The sequence below is a fragment of the Periplaneta americana genome, chromosome 8 (assembly GCF_040183065.1).
Source record: "Periplaneta americana isolate PAMFEO1 chromosome 8, P.americana_PAMFEO1_priV1, whole genome shotgun sequence".
Lineage (NCBI taxonomy): Eukaryota > Metazoa > Arthropoda > Insecta > Blattodea > Blattidae > Periplaneta > Periplaneta americana.
In genome coordinates this window covers 9308686-9331744 of record NC_091124.1, presented here as the reverse complement: position 1 = coordinate 9331744, position 23059 = coordinate 9308686, and the positions used below count along the sequence as shown (strand labels likewise).

The 23059-nt window shown below is 36.9% G+C and overlaps 1 protein-coding gene across 11 annotated transcripts in view; it reads left to right on the top strand.

Moving 5' to 3' along the window:
• Positions 1-23059, top strand: part of Mef2 (myocyte enhancer factor 2) — a 409979-nt gene that overhangs the window by 336511 nt on the left and 50409 nt on the right. The window lies entirely within an intron of this gene.

Genomic DNA, 23059 nt, shown 5'->3' with positions numbered 1-23059 from the left:
ACGTACCGCAGCCAAGCAGCAATACACACAACGGTAATGCACATTACGGACCCACCTGTGCTGTTGCAGTCGGGTTACTGCACGTGGGTCATGACGTCATTTACACTCCGTGTACTCTAAACCTCATAGTGGTTACTGTGTGTCCCTAGACCTAAGCCTGCTCATTATTTATGAACCAGTATTTTCGAAAGACAAGTGTCGTAGTGAAAATTCGTGTGTTCGAAGTTTCCACGGTAACGTTTTATTCTTTTTAATTTTCCAAATGTTTATTATTGTTTTAATGGATTTCGTTTTCTGTTATAAATGTCCTGCTCGATTCGATGTGATTGCAGCGTCGAAATGTGATTTATGTTAATTGGAAGTGTCCGTAGTAATATTACAATACTATAAATTATTCCATGCTTTATTTAACATTTTTAACTGATCAGATTATTTTAGATTGTCTCCTTTATTTATTAGTGTATTTCTTTGGTTTTGGTAATACCGAGATGGTATTTGGCAAGATGAGGCCGAGGATTCTCCGTGCGATTACCTGACATTCGCCTTATAGTTGAGGAAAACCTCGGAAAATCCCAATCGGTAATTGAACCAAACCCGATCGCAGTTCCCCGATTAACAGGCAGACTCTGTTTGTGCTACGCCGGCGGCCTGTTAGTATTGTTGCATTGTAAATTTTCACAAGTAGCCTACTGTAGGTACATTATAGATTTCTGTAGTAGTTTTGTCTAGTTTATTAGAGATTTTCTATGTAATGTCTTTTTGAACTGTTAATTTATTCATTTTTTCTTCTGTTTATTGATATTTTCGGGATGTAAAATATATCGCAATTTGCGTGTTCGGATTTGACTGCATGCCCCCCCCCCCAAATACTGCCATTAAATTCCGATTGTCTGTAAAGGTGGGAGCCTTAACGTCTCGTCATCCTTTGGGCCGATAGGGCCTGTCATGGGGTTGACTTTACGTTTTACTTGCTTTACTAACGATGTTTTATAATTTACGTATGCAGTTAAATATTTTTATCAATTTCCATCGATATTATCGCAACGCGAAACTTTTAAGTCCAAGTCTCTTTGATTTTTTTTTTCTGTACAATGGCAGGACCCTTCTCGTTATTCGTTCCCACTATGGCGGTAGTTTTTATGACGTTTTGTTCGTTTATTTTCTTGCATTTATCATTGATTATTTTGTTATATTTAATAATACTTAGACCTGCCTACATTATTCGATTTGTCTACCAGGTTTATCGAAATTTTCGCAATGTTTAAGGATCATAATTTTCTGTGTACGAACTCGATGTATTTATTATGCACTTAGTTCTACTTATCATGCATGTTATTGTTTCATTTATCCATGCTTCTGAAGTGTCAAGGTTATTCAGAACTTTCTCCACGATTTATTATTAATGTTGCAACGTAAGTGTTCTGTTCTCGTGTATGTTCGAAGTTCACATGGTAACACTGTGTGTTTATTTATTTATTTTATCGGCTTTCTATCAATTTCATCTCGTGCGTAATTCTCCCCCGCTTTGTTCAAATAATAGCACATCCGGGTATATTTTCAGCGAATTCGGGATCCGTTCTCGGTAAAGAAATGTAGATTTGTTATTAAGGCTCGGAGTTCTATTACCTAAAAATTCAGGAAATATGCATGCACCTATGCCCTGAAATATACCAAATATGACGTAAATCAATTTTTTTTTTTTTTTTCCAAAAATTACGTAGAAAACTTATTCACAATCCTACATTTTTTTCTAAAGTCCTTGTATTGGCGGTAGCGGATTGTTCACCCAATAAAAGGGGGGGGGGGTGGATAGAGGGGTAAAAAAGTCCAACGTCTTTCCTCTGCGTGGCTAGTTATTATTTTACTGCTATGTTAACAGTGTCACCGACTGTTTATTAATTGCTACCTGGCAACACCGGGGTTGGAATGTCTGAAGCGTCATATTTAGAAGGGATGAAGAGACTGAAGACGAGACCGACCAGCAACAATATGGTCATATTCCTAACATTATTTTGGCCTGTGTATTTTGACAACTTACTGCTGGCGAATCCAGTTACCTTCAAACTTCGTTTAAGCACAAAATATTTGTAAGGATAGGAAATCAAATAACGAAATGTGAACAAAATCTCTTGCCATTATTGACACAAAACATGAGAATAATACTTGAAGAAATAGAAGAAATAGTAAAATATACATTTAGGGTAGATGAGGATAATTGTAAACAAATGCTGTGAAAAATACAAAACTGTCAATATTAAAAATTTAATTTGGGGGAATATTTAAATTAACATGTTGGCTAACCTACAAAGCAGTTTCGCGCCAAATAGAAGTAACTGCTTAGTTGTGAACGAATGTTTTGTAAGAGTCTACAAAAAAATTGAGAAAGAATAAGCTTTACCTTCATTTTTGGCATTGCAAGTAAATGTACAGTGCTATTTTTTAAGAATATGTTGTTTTTATGAGTAGTTAACATTTATCACAATGGTTTTGAGATCTTCCATAATCTCAGTTAATTAAATTATGACGTGTTTACATTTGCCCCATAGTTTTAATTGTTTGGGGGTAATTGTAAACATGTTTTACTATGGTTACATTTCGTACTTTTCAGTAATCAAAGAGACCCCCACCCAACTACACTGTAGAAGATTTAAAGAGAGTTGTCACAGATGTTAAAAATAGTAACTGCAGTTATCGTGAAGCTCAGGAGAGGTACTGAGCTCCTATATCGTCATATATCATAGATTAAAGGGACGAAATGTTCCAATGGCCAAATTGGAGTTGGAAGGAGTACAGCTCTTTCTTCTGAAACAGAACAAAAAATGTTCAGTGTCTGATAGCCCGTGCGAAAATTGGTGTTTACAGTTACCCCCCCCCCCTCTCAAAGGGATAAATGTAAACTAGCAATTAAAAGATGAAAAAAAGTCAACCTTATTATTTTTAAACCATGTTCAGGGAAAAATAAGATCTAAAAATAACACAATGTTTCTTTGTCATGCTTACCGTTATTGAGGGTTGTGTAATGTTGAAATATATTTGAAATCAGTGAAAAGTGTTTACAATTACCCTGGTCTACCCTATATGACCAATAATAAATCATGTCATCGTGTTCAGAAAATATAGGAATGTGTTTAATTTAATTTAAAGAGACCAGGATAAAAATATGACGTCATAAAAATCCGAGCCCTATTTATCATCGATCTTAGCGACTAAATGCCTCTTGTGTTTCCTCTACCTCGTAGATTACGGAACGTAAAAGAGCTCTGTACGTGATATGGGACTTAGGAAAAATTCGTCGGACAATTCTCATGCAGGTTGAATTTCGACCCAGAATAACGTCTGCAGTCGAAAGAGTTGTTAAATAAAATACTAGGTCTACTACTACCACCACCACCACCACCACCACCACCAACACTACTACTCGTCTTTTTTGTGCAGGAATGTACGGAGTAAAAACGTATTTTTACTTTATATTTATTTTTTTTTCCTCGGTTTCTCAAAATGCATTGAGCAATAAAAAGAACAGATGTAAATTCTGTAGGTATCATTTTAACCATGTGATGTAATTTTAACTATGATTGGAGTTCGATTTCCATCATATTCTATGCAATTGTGTACATAAAGCAAACGTGAATCAGGATTGTCCGACTACTTTGGTTTCCCTTGTCTTCTCTTCACACCATTTTAAATAAGTAGGCTTACTTACTTACAAAATGGCTTTTAAGGAACCCGCAGGTACATTGCCTCCCTCACATAAGTCCGCCATCGGTCCCTATTCTGTGCAAGATTAATCCAGTCTCTATCATCATATCCCACCTCCCTCAAATCCATTTTAATATTATCCTCCCACCTGCGTCTCGGCATCCCCAAAGGTCTTTCTCCCTCCGGTCTCCCAACTAACACTCTATATGCATTTCTGGATTCGCCCATACGTGCTACATGCCCTGCCCATCTCAAGCGTCTGGATTTAATGTTTCTAATTATGTCGGGTGAAGAATACAATGCGTACAGTTCTGCGTTGTGTAACTTTCTCCATTCTCCTGTAACTTCATCCCTCTTACTTACTTACTTACTTACTTACTTACTTACTTACTTACTTACTTACTTACAGGCTTTTAAGGAACCCGGAGGTTCATTGCCGCCCTCACATAAGCCCGCCATTCGTCCCTATCCTGAGCAAGATTAATCCAGTCTCTACCATCATATCCCACCTCCCTCAAATCCATTTTAATATTATCTTCCCATCTACGTCTCGGCCTCCCCAAAGGTCTTTCTCCCTCCGGTCTCCCAACTAACACTCTATATGCATTTCTGGATTCGTCCATACGTGCTACATGCCCTGCCCATCTCAAGCGTCTGGATTTAATGTTTCTAATTATGTCGGGTGAAGAATACAATGCGTACAGTTCTGCGTTGTGTAACTTTCTCCATTCTCCTGTAACTTCATCCCTCTTACTTACTTACTTACTTACTTACTTACTTACTTACTTACTTACTTACAGGCTTTTAAGGAACCCGGAGGTTCATTGCCGCCCTCACATAAGCCCGCCATTCGTCCCTATCCTGAGCAAGATTAATCCAGTCTCTACCATCATATCCCATCTCCCTCAAATCCATTTTAATATTATCTTCCCATCTACGTCTCGGCCTCCCCAAAGGTCTTTCTCCCTCCGGTCTCCCAACTAACACTCTATATGCATTTCTGGATTCGCCCATACGTGCTACATGCCCTGCCCATCTCAAACGTCTGGATTTAATGTTTCTAATTATGTCGGGTGAAGAATACAATGCGTGCAGTTCTGCGTTGTGTAATTTTCTCCATTCTCCTGTAACTTCGTCCCTCTTAGCCTCAAATATTTTCTCAAACACCCTTAACCTATGTTCCTCTGTCAAAGTGAGAGCTGGTAAAGGAATGCCTCCGGCAGCCCTTGTGAAATTGGGGATGCGAAAATTTCAGACTATCCCGTTAAATATTTTTGAACATGTTGCTGCGGAAACATCTCATCGTTGTCGCATTTTATACGGAACGGAATTATGTTATTTGTGATCTCGCAGAGTAAACAAAGCAAGTCTGTAGTTACATCGTTGTCTTTGTTCCGTGTTATTTTTAATTTTCTTAAGGCTAAGGTAGTATGTTGTGAAGACATTTCGAACTTGGTACAGAGTGAGGTATAAAAACCTTAATGTATAAAAAATAATTTTGAAACCACATGTCTAGTCAAATATAACATCGGCGTAGAAATATGCAATATTTTGATGAGTTTTAGTTAACTTATGAATTACTGTTTAAAAAAAACAGTGTTCATGAGACGTCTACCCTGATTTTGCGAACACTTCCAGCAGAAATTTGTCCTGTTTGTAGCCATGTATTGCCATTTTTTAATCATAGAAAACTGAATTTGGTAAGGAATCATACAGGATCCAACATACGCTCCTAATAATTTGTCACGTACCAGGGTATGACCGAGCTAACCTTGCTTGACTTCGTATGACGGCGGTCAAGAGGCTTTGAACCTCGCACTGAACCGTTTTGATGTTCTTAACCCATTGTAAAAAGTGTTCCTAGAAGGTGAGTTTCGTGTATTAAAATATTTCCGAAACTGCCGCTTTCTAACTGAATTTGTCCTAACAAACAGTTCTACTACAGCAGTACTCGGCTATAGGGACTGTAAAGGTGCTATTCATAGACATTTCGCTAGCCCGTGCTACGAGCGTGCTAAACTAGCCTCGACTATCGACTGGTTACTTGTACAGGATTCATATCTTATCATACCATACCGTTAACACTGGTTTATGAATACGAAACACGTTAGTTTGCTGATCATCCACCGGAAGCCCGCGCTAAGAATGTCTATGAATAAGGCCCTAAAGCTTTTCACGCGACTTAATTCATACGTCTCATCTTCGAGGCTACAATATTTTGTCTGGGAGCATGTAATATTTAACATACCATACATGCCTAGTAGTAACATACGCGATTGTACAGGGACATCATTTTATTTTTACTTCAATTTTTATTGTACCTGAGTTTTTTAATGTACTTCACTCCCACCCCTTCTACTAGTAAGCTTACAATCGTTCGCCACACAGAGCCAAGGCCGCGTATGCAGTACTGAGTTAGTAAGTATAGTACGTTTCAGAAATATGTTCGCGTTTTCCAGTGACGAAAGAGCTTTCAATATTGAATCATATTTTCGCACAGCTACTGTCGTCCGTATGCCTACGTCGCATCCCGGTTTCCCCCACCTGCTTCTGTTCGCCCCTCTGTAAATTCTAGTAGCTGGGCTGTCTTAGCTCTTTTCTGAAAACATTAATTTCTGTTAGGAATTGGACGTCTACGTAATATTATACAACTGTTTAAAATAACTTAAGTAAAAGGGCCTCGTTAAGTAATTAACTGTCACGTGATCCCCCCCCCCTTTCTACGAGCCTGCGACATAACCACTTGGACGGACAATAAATAGCATTTCTGAGTACCTAATTTTATTTTTTCGGATCGGGCAGAAGTGAAGATTAAATTTACAGTACGTAAGGTACTTTTTTATAGAGTAGGTACAGAATTATTTCAACATGAATTACTAGTACGAAGGACGAAACTGGTAATTAGAATTAGGTACAATAGTCTACTCTATAGTGCAGTAATATGCACAAAAGAACTGAAGCCTGTATCGAAATGAACGGCCACCATTTTAAAAATGTATTTAAATATCCATATTATGATTATTTTTCAATTTAACTTCATTCTCTATATATTGTACGCTAATTTGCTGTAACAGTACAATATACACTGCATAATGAATACGTCCACATGGATAGCTCAATTCGTGAGTAAAAACACTAAGTGTTAATACAGTACTGTATTTTGATTAAACAAAAACCTAATGAAAATTATCAAACTCAAAATTGAGATATTTCCTAGTTTACATAAATGGATGAACTACTTTTCTTCCCTCCTACACCTAGTAAAGTGATTTGTATTTTACGCCAATATCATCAAACTCCAGTCTTGGAAGGGGGAGCAAACGGTGTTTCCGGTTCTAGACCTTTAATTCAAAGATATAGCCAGGTTAATATTAAAAATGTTAGTAAAAATAAAATGATGTCCCTGTACTTGTTCAGAAAGAGTGAGGTTTTTATGTCCCAACTGTATGTAGCCTACAGACCCACAAACAAAATTCAGGTGGCCCAAATTTTGTTTGTGGGTCTGTACATTGTGAAGTTTCAACACCGCGGCGAAGAACTGTGAGAGCCGTTCTTTACCGATCCTGTAATAACATGGCTGAATGGCTTAGCAAGTGGTTTCAATGAAAAGAGAATCGGAGTTCGATTTCTGGCATATGTGAGGTTAATGTTAAACGAAGAGACTGTGGGAAGATATTCTGCTAATAGGCATCTTCAATTTCGTAATTTTTAAACCCACCATTGTTCCAATATTATCAACTCGTCTGTAAATAGACTACGCATTGAATTTAGAGCCACTGAAGAAAATACAAATTCCTAAAAGAGATTCTACCGTATGTGTTTTGTAATTTGAACTGATAACGTTCAGGTTTCATTGTAGTGTGCATGAAACATTTGTGCTTATCATGTCTAGAATGTATAAATAATGTCACTTTGTCTTAGACAAGTAACAGGAAGTGTATAATTCCCTCGTATCTGTTTATATTTTACTATCTGGAAATATATCTGCGCTGACTTCATTCCGTTCATTATTTACAGGCCGACGTAACAAACTTACAACCGTCTCTCCGCGTTTAATATTCCATTAGGAGGAGTAAAACAGGATTATTGACGTGGAATTGATCCCTCGTCTCAACTTCAGCGGTTATTTGTGAGACAGTTTTCATTACTGGTCTGAGAAATCGTGAAAGAAAGAAAGAAAGAAAAAAATGATAATATACTACGATGTGACTACTGCTTAGTGGTGCATTGCAACTTGCCTCGTTTGTGTTACTCGTGGTTGAGATAATAATAGTAAAGTAGAATTTTCCTTCTGTTGTACGTTTTTATTCTATTTTCTCTCGACAATTCTTCCTTCTCTTTCTGCTTCTGTCTTTTTGTTTTCTCTCTTTCTGCCCTGTTCCTCTTCTTTCACACCTTTCCTTTTCCGTCTTTTTAATCTTTCTTCTTTTTTATTTTCTCCTATTTTTGTCGCCCGTTCCCCCTCTCCTTTTACATCTCTATTTCGTTTTTTTTTCTTTCTCTACCGTTTTTCTCTTTTTACATGTCTCTTTTTCCCTCATTCTTATCTTTATTATTTATTTTCTTTCGTTCATTACTTTCTTTTACATATTTTTTTCTGTTCTTTTACGTATCTTTCTCTTTCTTTCTCCCTTACAGCCGAATGCTAATGTTATTAGTAGTTAAGCCATTATCTGAAGGGTTCAGAACCATAGTGGGCCAAGCGCCATATATTAGAAACGAAGAAAACAAGGGCTAAAATTAAGTGATTACCATAATTTAATGAAACATATAGCAACTAATATAAAGGATGCACATTAAAATTAAGTGACATGTCAATCTTCATTAAACTGTGGTATTCAGTTATGTCTAAACCTTTCTTTCTCCGTTTTTAATAAATGGCGCTTGGCCCACTATGACTCTGAACCCTTCAACTGTAGTGTCGCTGTTATTTCCGGCGTGACTCCTCCTCTTTGCTTACGCCTTAGGAAGTGAAGGCTCTATAAAGTCTAGGTAGGTAGTATCGTTCGCCATTTTTGTTCTTTCGTTGACGAGCTACCAGACGAGGAATCTATTTGCCTCACCGTTGAACATTATCATTCGTAGCTCCTATGATAATAAGTAATTGAGCGGCAAATAACGTCTTCGTGTGCTTTCTTCGAACGCCAACGAAAGAGCCAAAATGGCGGGCGATTATATTAAGTATTAATTTATCGAGCCTCAGGAAGTGCGTAACGTCATCAGCAGCGAATGACAAGACGCGCAGGTTTAAATGTAGCCGACTTGTAACGTGATTGGCTGCCGGAAATAAGAGCGACAGGACTGTAGTGTAACTTGTGTAACCACGCCCATTGACATCACCTCCCTCGCTACTGGCATGAGGGCGCTGAAGTTGCGTATAAAATTAGACGTGTCGCGTGGTCTCTCTCGGTAATATCTCGGCATCGAAAGCAGCTACAGACAAGTACGACCACTCGTTTGATTTGTAATTGCAAGTTCTGTAATATTAAATTGATAATAGACATGTATGATACATTTTTAATTAATTATAGTGAAACGTTTGTTGTGAGCTGGGACTAAATTCAGAATGTCGCTTCATATTCTGTTCTTTTTTAATTAATTCTCTTATCATAGACCCATACTCTCTATTCGTAAAACCGAAACAATAATGAAGCATTCAAACAAATACAGCTGTAAGTTAGTTTCATTCCCAAAACTGTGGCGCACCTTCTGTATGCCGGTATATCCCCGATACATCGCAGAATTTTTCTTCTCTGTTCTTTCTCGCCTCCTTATTATCTTTTACATACTGTATATATTCTATCCTTTTTCTTCCTTGTCCTCTTTTCTCGTCTATTACATCTTTCTCTCCTTTTCGTTCTTTCTTTTTTCCTTTTCTCTGCCTTTTTCTTATCTTTTATTATTTCTCTTTCTCCATTGTTTTTCTCTCATTTTTCTTTCCCGTCCAATATCTTCCTTTGCTGTATTCTTTCATTTTCCTTCTTTCTCTTTTTCTTTTCTCTACTTTTGTCTTATCTTTTATTATTTCTCTTTTTTCATTGTTTTTCTCTCATTTTTCTTTCCCATCCAATATCTTCCTTTGCTGTATTCTTTCATTTTCCTTCTTTCTCTTTTTCTTTTCTCTACTTTTTTCTTATCTTTTATTATTTCTCTTTTTTCATTGTTTTTCTCTCGTTTTTCTTTTCCATTCAATATCTTCCTTTGCTGTATTATTTCTCTCATTTTCCTTCTTTTGTTTTTTTCTCTTATTTTTCTTTTCGATCCAATATCTTCCTTTACTGTAGGCATTCTTTCTCTTTTCTCTGCCATTTTCTTATCTTTTATTATTTCTCTTTTTCCATTGTTTTTCTCTCATTTTTCTTTTCCATCCAATTCTTCCTTTACTGTAGGCTATTCTTTCTCTCATTTTCCTTCTTTTTTCTTTTCTCTGCCTTTTTTTCTTATCTTTTATTATTTCTCTTTTTCCATTGTTTTTCTCTCATTTTTCTTTCCCATCAATATCTTCCTTTACTGTATTCTTTCTCTCATTTTCCTTCGTTCTCTTTTTCTTTTCTCTGCCTTTTTTATATTTTATTATTTCTCTTTTTCCATTGTTTTTTTTTCTCATTTTTCTTTCCCATCCAATATCTTCCTTTACTGTATTCTTTCTCTCATTTTCCTTCTTTCTCTTTTTATTTCTATCCCATTCCTCTTCTTTTACACGTCTTTCTTTTTTCTTTTCTTATTTTTTATGCCCGTTCTTTTTTTGTCTTTTACATCTCCTTTTCATTCTTCCTGCACCTGAAACTGTACGATATGAAATTGACAACGAATAAATATTAATTTCTTACGCGGGATGCGATTCAACGGCCGCGGCTTCATGCAACTTCAAAGGTCTTAAAATAAAATTCGAAGTTTGTCTTCCCATTGCTCACGGCTGCGACCCACACAAGTTTTCCCCTCGCCACACGCATTCCGCACTACATGTGAATAAGCTGCGATAGGCGTTGTTGCCGCGTACAAATCACGCGTGAGATATTTGGCAGAAGTTTGATGTGGGTGGCGGTGAAGAGAAGCATCCAGTTCGCTGTGGTTGCTCCACTTTGGCAACTTTCTGGCTTTGCAGCGAGTCTGAGTGTATTGGGCACGTGGTCCCAAGCACTGAATTCCCTGTGATCGATGGGCTCGTGTAGGCAGGCCGAAATGCCGGTCGATTGCTGATCACTATTTGCGTGGTAATTGCTGCTCAGTTTTTTGTATTCTTGGTCGAGGAGAATAAGCCCGTTGATCGTGTTGGTCTCTCAATGGGATTTTATATGCTATTGTTTAATTGCAACGTAATACAACCCGTTTAATAGGCCTACTCGGTAGATGGTGGATGAAATGAGAAGAAGGTGGAGAGTGTTGGTGGAATGATGGGAAACTGAAATATCCAGGGTTGCCACACGTCTTGGATTTCCCAGGATTGTTCTGAATTTTAGTTGTGTGTCCTGTATTAAGTTATATTTGTCCCGGAATATAAAAAAAATATATAAAATTATAATTTTTTGCTTATTTATATAAAATTATTTTTAAAATTCCTTCTTCATTTTTTCAAGATCCTGTCCAACCTATGTTCAACGTCGTCGTCAATTCCGTCTGGCGCCTGCTAGCGGGTTAGGATTGCCAACCCTCCCTAATTTTTAACAGTCCCCCGGCTCCCGTATTTTTCTTCTTTTCGAGCATTTTTCTTCCTTATTTTTTCAATGTAGAAATTCAAAACCTTTGATTTTGCCGTGAATGATTGTTCATATGATGAGTTTTGTTGTTCAGGATATGCTTTGAAATGTGCAATCTGTTTGGAAGGTAAGCTTGTCGTAAATGGGTTTTAATGTTCACCTGTTTAAAATCAAATAATATTAATATTATAATTTTGAAAAAAAAAAACTAGTTTTGTTCTATACATATCAAGTAGTAATGCTCATACAAAGAGGGTGTTTTATCTCATGAACAATAATTACTGGACAGATGTTCGAAACAGGAGCATGACACGTCTAATGAAATCAGAGCCGCAAACTGCAATTGACTTCAACTATTACACGATTTAAGATCTGTCTCACAATACTCTTTAATTTAAGCCAAACTGTGGAAGTGTAGAATAAAGTTGCTTTTTAGTAACTGAACTGAATAATTTGCCAATTTTCTATGTGAAATTTTATCGATTTTTTAATCCCCCATATTTTCTTAAAAAAAAAAAGGTTGGCAACTCTATATCGGGTTGTATTTAAAAGAAATGATAATGCTATAGTATTTTTTAGGTATTAGTCTATATAGTATCTTTATTCTGTAGGTACTCTCTTTGGAAGTTGGTTTATTATTAATAGCATTTAAAAACTGTATCATGCAATTTTTCTGTAGCTGACTGCAATATGACTTTTTTTCAGACTTTATCAATAATTCAAAGAAAATTTCATACTCTAACAAAAATATAACATACTTAAAAGTTCAGGCCCTACATACACAGTGGGACAAAAAAAAAAGACACGAAATTTAAATGATTATATTCCAGTAGCTAATGATTTCACTTGAAAGTTTATTTTATAGGCAAATTTCACAGTCCTTTTAGACCGGGAAAGTATTGTAATATTAAATTTTTTACCATTTATTAAACATTATTTTTTATTTATTTCATTTATTTTTTTTTTTGTAAAGCAGTGCAAAATTGGTCGTTTATGCCGAACTAAGCATTATGGTCGTACGAGTTCAGCAGGCCAAGCCGTTTGTTGTGCTATCATGATTTGTTTTCTTCCGTTTTGAGTTCTCATTTTGTGAATAATGGATCGCTTAACAAAGACAAGATTTTCATTTTGCACCACTATGATAATTTATCTGCCTAAGGAATACGCTCAGCGAGAATGTTCTGCTTCAAGTGTACAACGATTGATTAGCAAGATACGGACATGATATCCTTCCTGAGAGATTATTGCGTGAAAGATCGCATTTCTCAGATTCTCTGATGGTTTCCGCTGGAGTTTCAAACGAGGTCTTAATCCTATGGACTATTTTGTATGGAGTCAACTATAAAAAGCAGTTTACTACAAAACGAGAATTCGTAATATTGAACATTTAAGACAACGTCTTCTTGAATGTTGGGACCGGCTTGATGAAAGACAGATATCCAGTGCTATTGGACAATGGAGAAAACCCCTACAAATGGTTGTGCGGGCAAATGGCGGTCACATAGAGCATCATTTTTAATTTTCATTATTTGAAACATCATTAATTATTAATTTTACCAACATTCAGTTCCTGCATTTTGAAGTAATAAATTGTCTTCAAAAACCACATTTTTCGCATCATTGTGTATTGACCTCCATAAGATTTTAATTGAGCCTCAAAAAAACTTAATAAAAAGTCCTGTTCGTCTTTAAAGTCTACTCTTTCCAACAGTGTATTCATTGTAAATTAATGTTATGTATTTCGAAAATAGAGTATTTCTAATTTTATGCCCTTTTTGGCCCACTGTGTATATAGTTGAAATACATAAAACGAATAAAATCAGTTGTATTGCAAATCAAATTAATTCAAATGTATAGTTACATAGGGTACGCAGTATCATCACCTGTTCTGGATTTCTGAGTAGAGAATCTGGCAATCCTGGGAGTATCCCGAGAAAAACCCTTTGCGACGTCTGCTTCGTCTATCATAGATTCCATCACGACCTCGCCGGGAATCAAATCCTGGCCGCCTGAGAAGAATACCAGCGCGCTGGTACTTAAGTCACAGACGCTTCTATCTGATGCAAATATGTGTCGTGTAACATTTTTAGCAGCGATACACAAAGGCCCGGATTTCAAAACTTTTGCACGCAGCTTCCTTTTCTACTACAGTTTTGTTTTGATTTACATAGAACCGTAAAGCGAATGCCGTGAGTTCGATTCTCTGGAAAGATAAGCAGAGGCTCGCCGAATCTGCAGCGTATTCGCCTCGCGCGTGAGAAATTGCCATCTCGACCTTGTGGAATGCACAGGGCTCTTACGCTTGCTTACTTTGGTGAACTTTACCTTTTGCCATTTTGTATGAATATTAAAATCAATATTTTCGCCTCTACCACGTCTGCATGCACCAAAATAAAACAACTCGTAAACAAGTGCTCCAGAAGAGAAGGGTTCGTGCGGCATTGTTTATTTTTGTATTAGTTTTTACTTCATTTATATCCCGCAGTACTTATTTGTAGGCTCGACTTCGTCGTTAGTCGAGCTATTAGAACACCGGTTTATTTATTTTTATTTATTTATTTTTTGCCACTGACCGGTGTTCAAATTTTGGAGGTGGATTGAAAGGGATTTCTTACCCTCTGACGCCAATAAGGCGCATGAGAGACATGGAGGTCAAGCACTATGGGTTTCGGCGCTAGAATGAAGTGGTATGATCAGCACCACGCTCCGACCGCCTTTTACCTCTGAGATGGACCCGGTACTCATTCGGACAGAAGGCTGAGTGGATCCCGAGGCAGTTCTGGAAGTTTTAGCAATAAGAAAAATCTATCACTACCTTGGATTGAACCCGAGAACTTCCAGTGTGTAGCCCGTTGCTGTATCAACTGAGCTATCCAGACGTCAGGATATTATCTCTGTCAAATTATTTAATATCCAAATAATAAATGTTATTATCTTGGCATTAAGATATTTTTTTTTATTCCTTAAGTGCTGACGCATAGGTACCTTATTATAAACAAGATGCTGGCAAATTCCTTTATTGTATTACTTTGAATGCAAGTGCTAACGTATATCTTATTATAGACAAGATGTTGGCAAATTCCTGTATTGTATTACTTTGAATGCAAGTGCTAACGTATATCTTATTATAGACAAGATGTTGGCAAATTCCTGTATTGTATTACTTTGAATGCAAATGCTAACGTGTAGGTACCTTATTATAGACAATATGCTGGCAAATTCCTGTATTGCATTACTTTGAACCCAAGTGCTAACGTATAGGTACCTTATTATAAACAAGATGCTGGCAAATTCCTTTATTGTATTACGTTAAATGTAAGTGCTAATGTATACCTTATTATAGACAGGATGCTGGCAAATTCCTGCATTGTATTACTTTGAATGCAAGTGCTAACATAGGCCTATACCTTGCTATACAGTGTGTCTCAAAAGTGTCCATGCATAGGGAATGCTAGTTCAAATTAGAAATGTCACATAATTTGCTCATTGTGGCAGTCTTCGAAAATCAGGCATAGGTCAACGAATGCTCTCCAACTATAGTCCGGGTCAGCTTACTTCATACCCTAAGAGTGAAACCTAATCATTTTTCCCCCATTACTACATATGCTAGTGGATTGTGGTGATTTTCTAGTTTACAGGTTGAATTCTATTTAGCCAACTTTGTTTCTAATTTCGATACTGATAAATACAAGTGGTAGTGATTTTGTAACTGTTATGTTGGCAACTGAGACAGACGTCGTTACTGGAGTCGACAGTGCGGGTTTGCTGATGTGAGTTTCAAATTTTCTTCTTATAGGCATGCGACTTACGGTGACCTAGAGGTAAAAATTAAGGGCTCTAAGATCTGGGGAGTGGCTTGGCTATATTGAGCATATTATGTAACATTTTTATTTTGAACCGACATTTCCAATGTATGGCGACTTTGGGGACACTCTGTAGACAAAGTGCTGACAAATTCCTTAACTGTATTACTTTGAATACAAGTGCTAACGTATACCTTATTATAGACAAGGTGCTTCTTTGCCAGCCACCAGTATGAAATATCCTCCGTTACATTGCAGACCAATCATTTGAATTGTAAACAAATAGCTAGGGATACAAAAGAGAGAAACTTTCCCGAGTATCAATTTAAATAAGTTATAACTTTTTGTTGGTTGGTGGGTTGATTTGTTGGTTTAATTGGTTTATTTTACGACACTTTATCAACTGCGATGGTTATCTAGAGTCTGAATCAAATGAAGGTGATAATGCCAGAAAATGAATCTAAAGTCCAGCACCGAAAGTTATCTAGCATTTGCTCTTACTAGATTGAGGAAAACCTCCGCAATAAATTTCAACCAGAATTTGAATCCGGTCTCGCTTGTTTCGCGGTCAGACATGCTAATTGTTATTTCATAGCTGTGGACGTATTAATCGGTAGGTTGGTTAGATTGGTTTGTTAGTTTGCAGCAGTTTGGTAAATGATCTAAGTTGGTCTCATTTTGGTTGGAGTGAGTGAGTGAGTGAGTGAGATTCAGATATGTGACGAATTTCTTACTGATTTTTGAATATACAATTGACACTTCATAGTGGAGATGACACAGTAACAAATATAAATGACACTCGGGAGGAAATTAAACACAGAATAAATATGGGAAATGCCTGTTATTATTCGGTTGAGAAGCTTTTGTCATCCAGTCTGCTGTCAAAAAATTTGAAAGTTAGAATTTATAAAACAGTTATGTTACCGGTTGTTCTGTATGGTTGTGTAACTTGGACTCTCACTCTGAGAGAGGAACATGGGTTAAGGGTGTTTGAGAATAAGGTGCTTAGGAAAATATTTGGGGCTAAGCGGGATGAAGTTACGGGAGAATGGAGAAAGTTACACAACGCAGAACTGCACGCATTGTATTCTTCACTTGACATAATTAGGAACATTAAATCCAGACGTTTGAGATGGGCAGGGCATGTAGCACGTATGGGCGAATCCAGAAATGCATATAGAGTGTTAGTTGGGAGACCGGAGGGAAAAATACCTTTGGGGAGGCCGAGACGTAGATGGGAGGATAATATAAAAATGGATTTGAGGGAGGTGAGATATGATGATAGAGACTGGATTAATCTTGCACAGGATAGGGACCGATGGCGGGCTTATGTGAGGGCGGCAATGAACCTTCGGGTTCCTTAAAAGCCATTTGTAAGTAAGTAGTGGAGATGATGAAGGGATTACTAAAATAAGATTTAAATTTTGTTCTTTTTTTACCTACCCTTTCGCGATTACTATAGTTTTGGCTTGTTTTCTTTATGGAAAAACGAGAGATGAAAATGTGTAAAATTAAGAAATTCAGCCGCTCGTATCGTACGTAAGTTTTTTAGTTCTGAATAAGTATTCAAATCCGATATGATTACATTGTTGACAGTTATACACCGATACGCACGCACGGCACTCTAGTACACTCATTAATGAGTCCAGTCCTTCATTTGCATGTGGAATACAGGATGCTGTAGTGTGGAATTAATATTTAATCCTGAAGGTAATTGCAGGTCTCTGTCCGCCTGTCTACCTGTCTGTTTTAAAAGCTCGGCGAACTGATAGTAAATTTCTCTGCATGTGCTGATCTAGTTTCAATTATTCATGTGACACTTTTGGAATTCGGATGTTCTAAATGCGATTGTTCTTGCAGCGTTACAAATACATAACGGATGCTTTCAGCGAAGTGTCAACTGTATATTCAGAAGTCAGTAAGAAATTCGACACATATCTGAATCTCCGGAACCTTTTATTGTTTCATATGCTTTCATAAGTTAACATTGAGATATTGATGCAGCATTGGGCATACCAATAAAATCGCTGCACACAGTATGACCTACAGGCCCAACTGTAGCTGAATCAGTTGACGTTTTCTCACCGAGAAAGGCCAGGATTAGATTTCAAACTAAATTCTGTAGGATTTGTGGCAAGAGAAACTATAGGAATTCCGTCTTAGAGAAGTTCTGTTCCCCTTTTCATAATTGAGGACCGTTTTTGCAAAACTTGCTAACTGCAAAATTTGCAAAATTGAGATTTTGATGGATTCGTTAACATAAGGCAGGCCTCTACATGATGTTCAAAGCGTCTTAGTAAAATTGGGTTATTTCTCTTCATTGTAGTGTGTCAAAGTGTGATCGTTTTTCTTCAAAACTTGCTTTCTGCTATAAGTAAGCCATACAGCAAAACTTGGTTACTAAAGTGTTTTGTCTCTCCTGTAAAATTTAATTTTTTTCAGTTAGCAAGTTTTGCAAAAACGGTCCTCAATTATACCATTGCTTCATTGTTGCTGTATTATTTCGTTGGCAAGGAACGAATTATCAATTTTCGGAAGACATTTTTTGAAATAGTATTTCAACTTGAAGCTTTTAATTTGGCGAATGAAGTTGTTCGTCTAAACGTACTGAAATTAAATAGGCACACGTAAGACTAATATATAGACTTTCATATATTTACGGACTGAATCCCCTCCAAATCCTCAGGATCATTTTCGAAGGCTTATATTTCATTTATTTTGGTCGGTTGCTTAACGACGCTGTATCAACTACGAGGATCATTTCATAAGTTATGGTAACTATGTTATATCTTCCGAATAATCGAAAATGTGGTTAGTTCAGTATATACGTTTGAAAACCTGTTGTACACTGTACGGGATGCCACCGCCAGATTGCGTCTGTGTGCATTGGTGGCTAGTTGCCAGCACACGCAAAAGTTAGTACGCTAGAGCCTGTGCTCCAAGATGTATGTACTGTTCTCCAACTAGGAGATTAACCGTGAAAGAAATGTGCTTACTATTGCATCATCTATTGAAGCGAAGTAGATAGATAATATTACCATTATAACGTCAGCTTAAAAAACATGCGCTCTCCTGCATATGTTATTTCCTGTATGGAGAGAGTAAAAGACCAGGAAATTAACCGTGATCTAATTTTGTAACTACGTAGGGTAGTATAAGTATATGTGTACCAGTGTTATCGTTTGTGCTTTGAGAGTTAGCCAATGGAGATGCGTGTACCCACGTGTGTGACTTATGACATGACATAAACATTCATTCACAGCATTACCCCGCTGCACCTCATTCCCCTGAGACTTTCTCCTGGTTGGAGTACAGTAACTAAAACTGAAGAGCTGCGAGAAGCATTGGGTGATGTGCGTTGCCTTATGGAACTGTTGCACATTGGGTGGACGCCTTCAAACGTGGACGCATAGCTGTTATCAAACAGTGCTTAACAGATGAAAGGCGTTGGACTGTGGAAGACTCGTAGCTCAGAATAATACTGACGAGCATTTGTCACGAAAAACTGCAATTTTTACGTATGGCCACTGTTTAACTTTACTTGCATCCATCTTGGAGCACAGCCTCTAGCATAATAACTTTTGCGTGTGCTGTCAACTAGCCAACAATGCACACAGACGCAATCTGGTGGTAGCATCGCGAGATATAACATAGTTGTCATTACTTATGAAATGACCCTCGTACTATAGGTTATTTGGCGTCGATATAATTGGTGATAGCGAGATGAGACCGAAGATTCGCCATGTTATTACCCGACATATCTTACAGTTGGGGGAAACCTGAAAAAAAAACCCAACCAGGTAATCAACCCAAGCACAGCTCAGATTTCACCCAGTTCAGGACATTGGAATATAATATGTGAAACAGTTTCTCCTTTCATTCCACATCATCTATACACGACTATAAACTGTAATACTTACGACTATGAGTAATTCCTTCAGGCCACGGTGATCTGTCTTGTGTTTCTGACGCTGTATTATGCGTATCCCCTTTTCTTTAGTAAAAGACGACTTTCAAAACTTGAACGAAAATACTGCTTATACGATATTACTGTGGTCCAGTAGGGGATATTTAAACTCCACTGTGGTCGAGGAATATGTATCTTGACACCAGTATGTCCACTTTGTGAATTTTATTGCATAAAACAGCATACCATAGCGTCAGGAGAAGAAAAATTGAATGCCAGGAAGGTGACATACTGAACACCAGCCGCATAAAGTTTATCCTGATGTAAAGAAAAGCACGTGTTGCTATAATACTCGCTTATCACTGGCAGATTGGTTCTTCGGAACAACTGTGTAGCATTGCGCTCTGAGGATAGTTCCGAAATAGAAATAAGTTTTTGGTTGATCCTTCTTTTTTTTTTTACATGTAAGCAATTTATAGCAGGTACTGGAATACAAATTATTGAAATGATCGTGTTACCATCTCACGCAAATGGTGATTAATATTGGCAAGTCAAAATTTACTGTTGGTTATACAGCAAGCAAACACGTGCGGATCTTCCTGGCTGATTGTTTTATTTATTACAAGTCATTTGATATGCGATACACTTGTAAAGATGAAGATAAGGCATGAATGCTGACCTCGATCTCACCGCCACTCATCCAGTAGCTGTATTTTCTGACGATTTAGTTATGATTATTATTGACGGGCGTCACCTCAGAGGAATGTCTGTTGCACAACACAGTACACATTTGCACTTAGAATGATGTCAGTCTTCGACAACTTTCTGCTATCGGAGACATGCAGGCTTTGTGTTGGATGCATATTTTGTGCACACATCAGTACTTAAGCCCATGCCAAGCGGTATTGTCATATTTTCATTGCAAAGATTATCTCTGGTTACAATTGAAGACATTATTACAAAACAGCCCTAGTCACTTTTAATGAAATTGAGTTAAGGACACATTTGCTACTATTTCAAATGTTCATAGAGTCCAAAAATGACACATGTCAGGTGCAATAGCCACAAGGATAAACACCAGTTGTACGGAAACTGCTGATATGTGTTGTTCTATTTATTTTTATTGTTCTCCTGAAAAATAGCAATTTAGACAAGGGTTGTTTTTGTAATAATGTCTTCGATTATTATTTTTGTACCGACACCAGTACATCGATTCTTACCACCACCATCCACAATGGATAAATTTTAAACTAAAAGATTACTTTAAATTGAAATTAAAATTACCAACATTTTCAGTCGTCGAAACTCGAGATATGACAATGCTGTTATTTACTCCACTTGGAGTTGATATCGGGACATCAATTACAAAAATTCTAACGTAATATTGGTAAACATATGTTACCGCTCTTTGTGATTAGAGCGACATCTGAGAAGACCTAATAAATAAACTCTTATTCCTTCAAAGGAAAGCATCGTCTTTAACACCGGCTGGGTATTAATTAAACGCGGATATTAGACTATATCGTCTCTTTCATGCCAAAACCATGAAAGTGCATTTTCTTAGTTCTGGGAGACGATATTCTAGGCTACATAGTGATTTAATAGACCTACCAATGCCATTGATGCAAGAAGAGCATTAACATAGAGATATATTACCCCGAAATTTAAATTTGAATTTACTGTGTAAGACAACTGTATTAACATTTATTGGATATAAGAGTGTGTTTAATTCATATTTAATGCATGTTTATTCCAACAACCAGAGTTACTAAACATCGTATTTGGAACACATCTCTGAAGGAATTTTTGCGTACGCCTCTGATATGTCATGTTTTTGGCACCATATTAATGTGACAGTCCCTGTACTTCATCACGTGGCGCTTGCAAGTAGTGCCGAATAAGCATCAATCACCCACCATCTTCGTTTGCGAATGAACGTAGTTTCTTTTGTATACATCAGGATCAACTTAAGCCGGCTGGTGGTTTATACCGTATTTGTATACATATGTACAGTAGTGAAAGATTTTACGATAACGATTTCTATTCCTGAAAGCGAATTTTCGGAAGGAAGGAACGGGTGTCGGCATTATCAGTATGATATAAATCCTCCACAATGCTGAAATTAAAAATATGCTCACACTTTCACTGTCAGACTTAATTATTTAACTGTAGTGGAGGAGCAACATAATAGGGAGATGAGTAGTCGATGTTTTCACTTTTAACATACACACATAACAATCCGCACTAACTCATTTGTTTTGTTTCTCCTTATTTCTCCTATCTCGCAATTTCTTTTTTTTTTTCTTCTTTTTTTTTACCAAAGTTATCTCTGTTTTCTATTTTCGTTTTCATTTGTTTCCTTTATTTTACTTACACTAATACAAACACAACACCCATGCCCGAGGCGGGACTCGAACCCACAATCCTTCGGATTTCTTCAGCTCGCAGTTGCACTTTATCATACGTTTTATCATATTTCCTAATAATTTAGTTCCTTTATCATGTTACGAAATTACTGTTTATAATTTTCTTGCACTGTCGTTTGAAAGGTACAAATAATAATAAAAAAGTGAGATATACTCTATATCCTTTTGGTAATATGTCGGACAGAGCCATTTTTCTCATCTATGATTTTAACTAGAAAAATGTTTCACAATACTCTTAGTTTATTTGTTCAGAATTGATTTATAGATTTTAACTGTAAGATTAGTTTGTACCTCTGCGTACATTGTTATCTGATGGGTTGTGTACAAGGAATAGAGCGCTATGCCTTCGCTTTTAATTAACCCGGAACTTATTGTGACATTATCTGGACTGGGAAGAAAATATGAAAAATTATGTGCAAGTTTGTATGTATGATTTATCTAGAGAAAATCAAAACCCGAGTGGGATTTAATTGATTGTTACACGATTAGAAGAAATAAAGTATTCTAATACAATAAAATATAAATTTACTTACTAAAATTATATTTCACTAATGTTAGCTTCACCAAAACGTTTGAACGGAGCCGCCATTTTCAGTCGAATATCTGTGCGGGAAACAAATGACGATCGCAAAGCATGTTTTATAATACCGTAAAAAATTTGCAGTTTGAAATTGGCAAACGAAACAAATGCTAGGGAAGTAATAAAAACAAATGATAGGGAAGTGATAAAAATAAACAAATGCTAGGGAAGTGATAAAATTGTAGCGAGAAGCAGCCATAATTGGTTGAAACACGTTCTTTCGTACCGTTTTATTGGTCAAAAGTAGTGTGACGTAGTAAAAGTGTAATACTTAATTTGAAACTAAGTGGAGCTGAAATTTTTGGAAAATGTTGAAGTATATTACGTCCATCGCTGTGGAGTAATGGTTAGGACGTCTGGCCATGAAACGAGTGGGCCTGGATCCAAATTTAGGTTGGGGTTTTTTTTCCGGGGTTCTTCCTTAACCAATTGAAGCAGAATTTCTGGGCAAATCTCAGCGTTGGACCTCGGACTCATTTCGCCATCATTAACTCACATATCATCTTCATCCATACAATAGCCCGGGTTAAGTTCACGGTGCGGCGTGCTGTACTTGTACAAGAGCGGGGCCGTTCGGCTACCCAGTCATTCACAGAACAGGAGTGGTAAGCACAATAAACCTCAAGTTGCAGTGCAAGCCTTCGAGTCCCTTCTCCGTACCAGAAAAAAGTAGTAGAGTGTATTATTGTCTAAATATATGAAGAGCGCGATAACTACTATAACAAGTAGAAATGTAGGCCTATTTAATTGAATAGTATTATGTTAAAGTATTGGAATAATAACATAAATATATATACGGTTCAAACAAAAGTTTTGCAGAATTTAAATTCATGTAACTGAAATAAGAAATATACAGCTATTAGAGTGTTTATATTAGTATAAAACCTTGTGTTGTTTCCATGTTCTATACCACATCTACGGTACACTACTTCAGAATTTTTTACCTC